Below are 8,720 nucleotides of genomic sequence, written 5' to 3' on the forward strand. Positions count from 1 at the left end.
GAGAGTTAACTCTCCACTCGCCTAATCCAAGGCCCTAAAATCCTAAACTTGTTGGTGTAACTGACTAAAACAAAAAGTTCTAGTGGATTTTAATTAGTGCTTGATTTTATTAGGCTGTTCTTTAAGTCACAAGGTAATGGTGATGAAACTAGTGGTGTTTTTTGAAGCGAAAGAATTTATCCTAACTACATGCACATGCACTTTTTTGTTTTTCGATGAAGGGTAATTTCTATTGGGTTCATAGGTACTTCAAATTAAACAAAGTTTTTTGCTTTCTTTTCAAACTCCACACTCACAAAAGCTAACAAAGCTATGTATGCATAAAAAGGGATGCAAAGCTATGCTAATGCAAGAACTATATGTGAATGCAAGATTTTAAGACCACCCTAAAAACAAAGAAGGAAAGTTGCTTACTTATCAAATTTGTCTTGCCACTAAAATGCTTAGATAGAAGATGATGTGCTACCAATCATTTCGTCCAAACAATAAAAACAAGTTCTAAGATCAATATAAAGCACTTTCACTTCGCAAAAAAGGAAATCAAATGAAAAGCAAGTTTAAGAAAGCGAAACTTAAAACTTTCAAAAGATTCTCTTTCAAACAACAAAGAAGTCTTTTTCAAGGAATGCTCTAAAAAATACCGACACTAATGATTCAAGAATAGGCAACCAAACACTTTTGCGAATTGACACCTTTCAAATGATGAAAACCCAACAAAAATAAATGTGTTTGAAATTGCTCTTGACAATCAAAAGCAGCAATGAAAGTCCAAAGATCAAAAGACAAGTTTCAAGAAGATGTTAATTAACAACTTTACTGAAACGAAGGAGCAAATGGTCACAAAAATGATTTCGTTAAGAAAACAAAAGGGTCACCGAAACAAAATGGACACAAAGATTGAATCCAATCTTTCTACTATGCCAAAACATAGCAGTCAAGACTCTTAACCAGAAATCTTGTGTGTTAAAAACAATGACGCTTGCAATCAACGAAAACACGACTGATACTCATAACTAGAGAGAGTTCAAAAGAAGATGCCCCCTGTTAAACAAAGGACTGTTACTGGAAAATGACTGCTTCAAACTGACCCAAACCACCAGACAAACATTCAGCAAAAAGAAAATTTATAAATCTTGAAAATTATATAATATACGCGCCTGCAGTGATGTGCAGAATCCGTGTACACGCGACTGTAACTGAGGAAACTCGCGTATACGCGGGTTCACTTAGTACAACTTGCGTATGTACGCTTCTGTAATATAGGAAAATAGCGTATCTGAAGATTTTCAAGAAAAATAAAAAATACAGATTGAAAAAATTGGAAAAGCTTAGAGTTCAAGAACAGATTAGACAGTCAGAGCCAACAAACAGAGGGGCTGAGCCTTGATTGGCTTGAGGACTACCCAAACTAGGAACAACAAGAGTGTTGTTCCCCAGCGGAGTCGCCAATTCTGGTTGAGGGGAAAGTACCCTGAGGGTCCTTTGGGTTAAGACTCTACCAGACTGAAGATTGCTTATTCAAAGAAACAAATACACAGCCATTATCCTTATTGTAAGCAAATTCTAATGTTTAGGGTACATACCTAAGGTCCTACGTTCGAGAAGGCCTTTAGGGTCCAAACCCTTCTTGGAGTTCCCTTCTTCTCCTTTGACCTGTAAAACAAACAAATCAAAGAACACAACAGTACATGGACAAATACTTATATATAAACCATCTTCATGCTATAAAGTTAGTTATAAAAATCTTTAAGTAACTACTTGCATAAGAATTCAAGACAAGAATCTCATAAGCATAAAGAAAGATTGTTTCGGGAACCAAGACGTGTTTCCTTATATAAAGGAAAGTAAAGTACATATAACAGAAAGATTTCACCTGAAGCACCTTCAGCAGGCTCCAAGAAAAGCTTCCTCCCGGATTCGTTCTAGCCTCAAGCCTCCAACAAAATCTCCTTCCAAGTCTTACACAATGGTGATATAAAGGATGAATGATCACCAATACACATGGAAACAAGGGTTTCCTATGCAATATGGGGGAAGTGCAGAAAACACCAAGGACTTCAGACCTGGTCTAAGGGAAAAATCTCAGCATAATAATCTTGCTCTCCTTTCCTCTCTCCTTTGGCCTTCCCTTTGATGTCTTTTTATACCATCTCCAAAGTAGTTTTTTAGTTAGGAGTTGGTTGGGAACAGTTGGGACACGGGCACTAACAGGTGATCAACAGGTAAAACCCGCGATCTCCGCCCAAAAATAAGGAATTATTTATTTTTTTAAGTGTTTTAATACATACACGTGGGTTGGGTATACACAGACCCGCGTGTACACGCATTTAACTCAGGGCCATGTCACGTATAAGGGATAAAACACTGTTTTTTAAATTTTAGGACCAGGTCTAGAAGGAGGGGTTGCCCTAGGCCATGAGTGCAGCATCACAAACCATAAGAGTGAGATTTGGAGCTATAACAGATGCCCCCTAATATATGAGGTCAGAAGGGGAACATGATGGCCGAAATATATTATGTAAGTACATGGAAAGGAACTTTGTCGAAAAACCGAGGAGGACTTCACCAGAATTCAGCCTGCCAAGCCACCAAAAGGAGATCAGTAAGAAACACTGTCTGAGGCGGGCATACCCATGCTCAGAAAAGTAAAGCATGTCCACATATCAAGTACAAGCGGATCCACTAAGTACACAAGTATAAAGGACTAGGAGATACATAATGGATCATCTGATCATAATGAGTAAGTACATGTCTGAATATCACATATAAGACTGTCAATGATGCTGAAAGATGGAACGGATCACTGATATCAAAGACTGATCCCAAAAGGTACCAACTGAACATGATGGAATAGGATGGTACTACACTGCAAACTCAGGTACCAGCATATAGAATGTCGCCATGACTGACTGCAACATATAAGGTGGAGTGGTATCAACTAGCAGCAACAGGAGCAACTGTCAAGTGAACCAATGAATGCTGATACAACCTGAGGTCTTCACCGACCACCGTGGTACATTTCTACACCATGGGAATAAATGATCTGAAGTCGACCATGTGAGAAATCGTTTGATTACCGGTCATTGATGTATACCGTTAACAAACGTGAGACTACTCACCGATAATGATAATGAGCGTCAAGGTACCCAGTACAATCTAACAAGTGTGAATAGATGAGATGAAGTCGAACACCTGTAAGAATCTATCGATCAGGAGACAATGATGGTTTCCCACTGTCGATAGCGAGGAATCTGCCACTAATGACTGCAAACCCCAAGGTACTGCCAAATGGACTCTAGATCTTTGCCCCAGAGCAATGAGTCGGAGTCGATAGGGAAAGATCCGCTAGAAGGAAGGCATTAAGGCATCCTCCATCAGTCTAGCGCGAGTGTAACCCGTAGGCCAATAATGTGGAAGGAATCGGACGAAAAAGATGTAGTAACCCAACCGAAGTACGTTTCCAGCGTACACAAGATGTGGCTAGCGCACGGCAGAAACCCTCTGAACCAACCAATAATGAAAGCCGACACAGAGGCGAGGTATCCACCAATAGGGTCAAATGGAAACCAAGGTACTGCACGAATCCCAATGTGTCATAATGTATGCTGATGTTGAACACAAGGGAAACCACTCAGTCAAAGACCCATGATACTGATCGATGCTGAGCACAAGGTGACCTATCAATAATGAAAATAGGGCCAGGGTGTGGCTCTAGGCCTGTCCTCAGAGCAAGGTGTCGTCGTCGATAAGGACAAGACCCGCCTGCAAGAAGTCAATGGGGACCTTCTCAAACTGGCACGAGTAAAGGACCAATATAGCTGATGTGATGATAGACATGATACTGACAACCGGGGATGGCCGACTGAAAAATGAGTCAAGAGACACCGCAGAGAGGCCGACTCACGCTAACTTCCCTTGAACAAAAGCACGACTCAATGTGACTATGTGGTAGCATATGATGACTCTGTATAAGTTCGCCATGCAGGAGGCACGAACGAACCCTCCATATGATTGGAAGAGATAACCAATCGGGGGAGAACTGACTCAATAACAAGGTTATGGCATACCTAAGTCAAACTAAATCCCACCCATGCAGAGGAGACTTTGTTTTGAGTGCTTTGTTCAAGGGCGACACGACTGACTCTAGTTGCCAACAATAAATGGAAATAATGTCCCTGTTCACGCTCTTTTTTGGAATATTTAATTTTTTTGTCTTTTTCTGTTAAGCCGGAAAAAGAATAAAAGAATGCTATGGTACAGTGGAAAGAACGAGTGTCAGTGAAACAGATGATCTAGTTCCTGGGAAGGGAACGTTCCTATGCTCAATGCAGGGAGGTGAAAACTGGTCAGTGACACTCAGAGGTATGTTCCTTCCACGGATCAGGGTATGTCAAGCTGCAGAAGTCAAAGGTATGCAAGGTTGATTTTGCAAACGTCATGGTCAAAAGTTGGCTTAAACACGAGTCCAAGTGAAGCTGGCTCTAGGCCAAAAGGTGCAAATGGTCAACATGCAATGCAGCAGTACAACTTAACACACATAGGAGCTTCTAGGGTATAAGGCTAGAACGAAGCGAAGAAGCAAAGAGGAATGAGTCTTCAACGCATAAGTCATGGCGGGACTACAGAGGACTCCCGAGCCTAGGGACAAAAAATCAGCATGAGTGCCAAGTGACAACAAGGTACTAACTAGGGCACCCATGATAAGGTAGGCTCTACCACACAAGTCATGATACTTCTAAGCAATGAGAAAGTTCTGCACCATAACTTGGTGGGGTCGATCCTAAGGTCAAATGGGAAAGGAAACTGATAAGTGCACAATGCAGGCGGAAAAACCTAACCTATATGCCAGTTTCAAGAACCAATACCTGTCAGAACGGACCAACCATAAACTTCCAAAGGAGAAATATTCCAAGTTCTATAAACATAAATAGGAACACTAGACGAGAAGTTAATACATCCCACATATAAACTTCATGTAAAATCTTTGCGTTATATAATACAAAACTTGAAAATGCGTACCTCATATATACAATATGGTACAGGGAACCACGCAGCCTTGCGGCTTACGCATAATAGTTCTGTTGAACAAACCCCTTGCAAGGCTCAGGCCAAGGCCTCCTTTGGTAGTCATAACTCATGGCTTCAAAGAGTTCCTCCTGTGAAGGCAAAACAAGTTCTAAGAAATCATGAGAACTACAAGGATCAAAAGAGGGAATTAAAGGGTCCCATGTCCCTATAGGAAGAATCTCTCAGTCAACTGTCGGGACCAAGTCCCAAGAAGGAGAATAATAAGTCAAAGGATCCTTCTTAGAAGCGATTGAACATTGAGGATTCAATGCCACATAATTGACCCATGGTGGGGTAGAGTCTACTTGAACACTTGGAACAAACCAAGGGGCATTCTGCAGTAAAGTCGAATTAGGGTGGTGATTATCAGATGCAAGCTGATCAATAGTGACAATATACCCGTTATGAGGAAAGCACATTACTCGAAAGAGTGAAGACACCACAGCATTCATAGCATAGACATAATCATGCCCAAGTAGCATATTAAAGTCTAAAGGGCTATCAACCACCATCATATCGATTAAGACAGTCTTCCCACCTAAAGTGATAGGCACTTGAGGAAGAACACCCATAGATTCACCAGGTCGTCTATCATAGGCTAACAACTGACTCTGAGCTGTCAACAACCTTGGGGAACCCAAAGCTTTCCAAGTCAAAGAGGATATAATACTTGTAGAGGATCCTTCATCCACCATACATCGATAAACATTTGTGGAATTAACCTTGACCTTTATTTGGAAAGGTGCAGCGGAAGGAAGACGAGGCTCAACAAGACTATCCCAATCAAAGAACTTGGAGGGGGAACATTCGAAGAAACCGGAATGCACCCTATACTAGAAGACTCTGTACTAGAGATCAAACAAACTCTTTTGTTAGGCACTTCACCCCCCAAAAGAGGAGTGTAATCGGCTAGCGATTGCACTGGCTTTACCACATTATCAACTAATGGTTGATGGGATTGATGAGAAACCATATCAGATCTAGGAGTAGAAGTACTTTCAGACTCGGACCATATCCTTTGAACCTCTGGAATACCAGGGCATAAATGAGTAAGATGGTCTCCCTTGCATATCTTACAAGGGAACTTAGGTTTAAAACTTATACGTCCAGGTTTCTTATCAATCTCCATTCCGCCAACATGACTAGCAGTGGTTTGCGGAGAGTCCTGAACATGACTTGCAGAGGTCGGTGACTCTTTGCTAGTATGACTCACAGTGACTAGACTCATGCCCCCAGCATGACTTGCAGTGGCTGAAGACTCATCTCCAACATGACTGGCAGAGATTGAAGATGAAGTGCTAGTGTGACTTGCAGTGACTAGATTTGTGCCCCCAGCATGACTAGCAGCAGCTGAAGACTCATCTCCAACATGACTTGCATAGGTTGAAGATGAAAGGATAGAATTATTCTTCTTCTTTGACTTCCTTTTTCTCCTCTTTTTAAATTTCTTGTTACAAGAAGGAGGAGAAGAAGGAATCGCAGATTTCTCTTCGAGAGAAGACGAACAATGAGCACCCATGTGATGCCCTTGAAATAAAGCATTCAACTGAGAAGCTTCAAGAGCATTTGGAATATTCGGAGTGGACCATAGCCAAACGGGTAGTCCAAAATTCAACCCAGGAATATTCAAAGTGGCCATCAAGGGAGTACCAATGTTTCCAAAGAAAGGAAAAGCAAAAAGATCCCCTTTTGGGAGGGTACCTTGGTTGGTTTCCACAGGAATATTAGCCATATCTAAACTGATCCAAAGACCCTTCCCCTACGGGAATATAGAAATAACTCTTCAAGGAATATAAATAAGTAATCAAAACCTTTGCCCTTGAGGAGGCAACTCCACAACTTCTGAAAGAACGACCAAAAGCCTTTCAAGATCGGTAGAGTGGTAAGCCAGTCACTCAGACCATAAAGTCCAAAGGTGACCAGACAAAAATACCTAAAGCCTACTATATACAAGGAGCAAAGAGAACTCACTATAAAGTCCCTAAAGATACAACCAGTCAAACAACTTCCAAGTATTTCCGCTCCGGGTTGTGAGGACCGGACACCAAAATACAAGAAAGTTGAGTCAGGGGCCTTCCGAAGATAGTCTGGGATAATGACGGCCCAGTCCTATCAGCGATGGTATCACAGGAAGTTACGCTGACCTCCTAACAACAGCCTGCGCCGGTGCAAGCCCCCAAGCTTCGCAAGGGTGCCCTCCAGTAGTATTGTCGAAAGTGATGCAACGTCAACCTCAGGTGCCACGGGATTCCCCTCCGCAGCCACCTGTGTAGATCCCTAGGAGAGGAAACTATGGGTACCAACTCGTCGCAGAATCCAGGCGGAACAGTCGTGAGGTAAGTTCGGACAAGTAGGAGAGGGGGTATCTCTCTTCCCTGTCTTCACAGACCCTCGTGCTTAACTCCCAGATCCAGAGCTTTCCTGGTCTTCCTAACGCTATTGGATTTTCTCTCGTTATTCAGACTCTTATGTTTGATGTTTTATGTGGCCTTCGAGAGTTAACTCTCCACTCGCCTAATCCAAGGCCCTAAAATCCTAAACTTGTTGGTGTAACTGACTAAAACAAAAAGTTCTAGTGGATTTTAATTAGTGCTTGATTTTATTAGGCTGTTCTTTAAGTCACAAGGTAATGGTGATGAAACTAGTGGTGTTTTTTGACGCGAAAGAATTTATCCTAACTACATGCACATGCACTTTTTCGTTTTTCGATTAAGGTTAATTTCTATTGGGTTCAGAGGTACTTCAAATTAAACAAAGTTTTTTGCTTTCTTTTCAAACTCCACACTCACAAAAGCTAACAAAGCTATGTATGCATAAAAAGGGATGCAAAGCTATGCTAATGCAAGAACTATATGTGAATGCAAGATTTTAAGACCACCCTAAAAACAAAGAAGGAAAGTTGCTTACTTATCAAATTTGTCTTGCCACTAAAATGCTTAGATAGAAGATGATGTGCTACCAATCATTTCGTCCAAACAATAAAAACAAGTTCTAAGATCAATATAAAGCACTTTCACTTCGCAAAAAAGGAAATCAAATGAAAAGCAAGTTTAAGAAAGCGAAACTTAAAACTTTCAAAAGATTCTCTTTCAAACAACAAAGAAGTCTTTTTCAAGGAATGCTCTAAAAAATACTGACACTAATGATTCAAGAATAAGCAATCAAACACTTTTGCGAATTGACACCTTTCAAATGATGAAAACCCAACAAAAATAAATGTGTTTGAAATCGCTCTTGACAATCAAAAGCAGCAATGAAAGTCCAAAGATCAAAAGACAAGTTTCAAGAAGATGTTAATTAACAACTTTCCTGAAACGAAGGAGCAAATGGTCACAAAAATGATTTCGTTAAGCAAACAAAAGGGTCACCGAAACAAAATGGACACAAAGATTGAATCCAATCTTTCTACTGTGCCAAAACAGAGCAGTCAAGACTCTTAACCAAAAATCTTGTGTGTTAAAAACAATGACGCTTGCAATCAACAAAAACACGACTGATACTCCTTATAACTAGAGAGAGTTCAAAACAAGATGTCCCCTGTTAAATAGAGGACTGTTACTGGAAAATGACTGCTTCAAACTGACCCAAACCACCAGACAAACCTTCAACAAAAAGAAAATTTAAAAATCTTGAAAATTATATAATATACGCAC

Source organism: Pinus tabuliformis, chromosome 3_1 (genome assembly GCF_031772625.1).
Source record: "Pinus tabuliformis cultivar Carrire ecotype Pingquan chromosome 3_1, CPIR1, whole genome shotgun sequence".
Classification (NCBI taxonomy): domain Eukaryota; kingdom Viridiplantae; phylum Streptophyta; class Pinopsida; order Pinales; family Pinaceae; genus Pinus; species Pinus tabuliformis.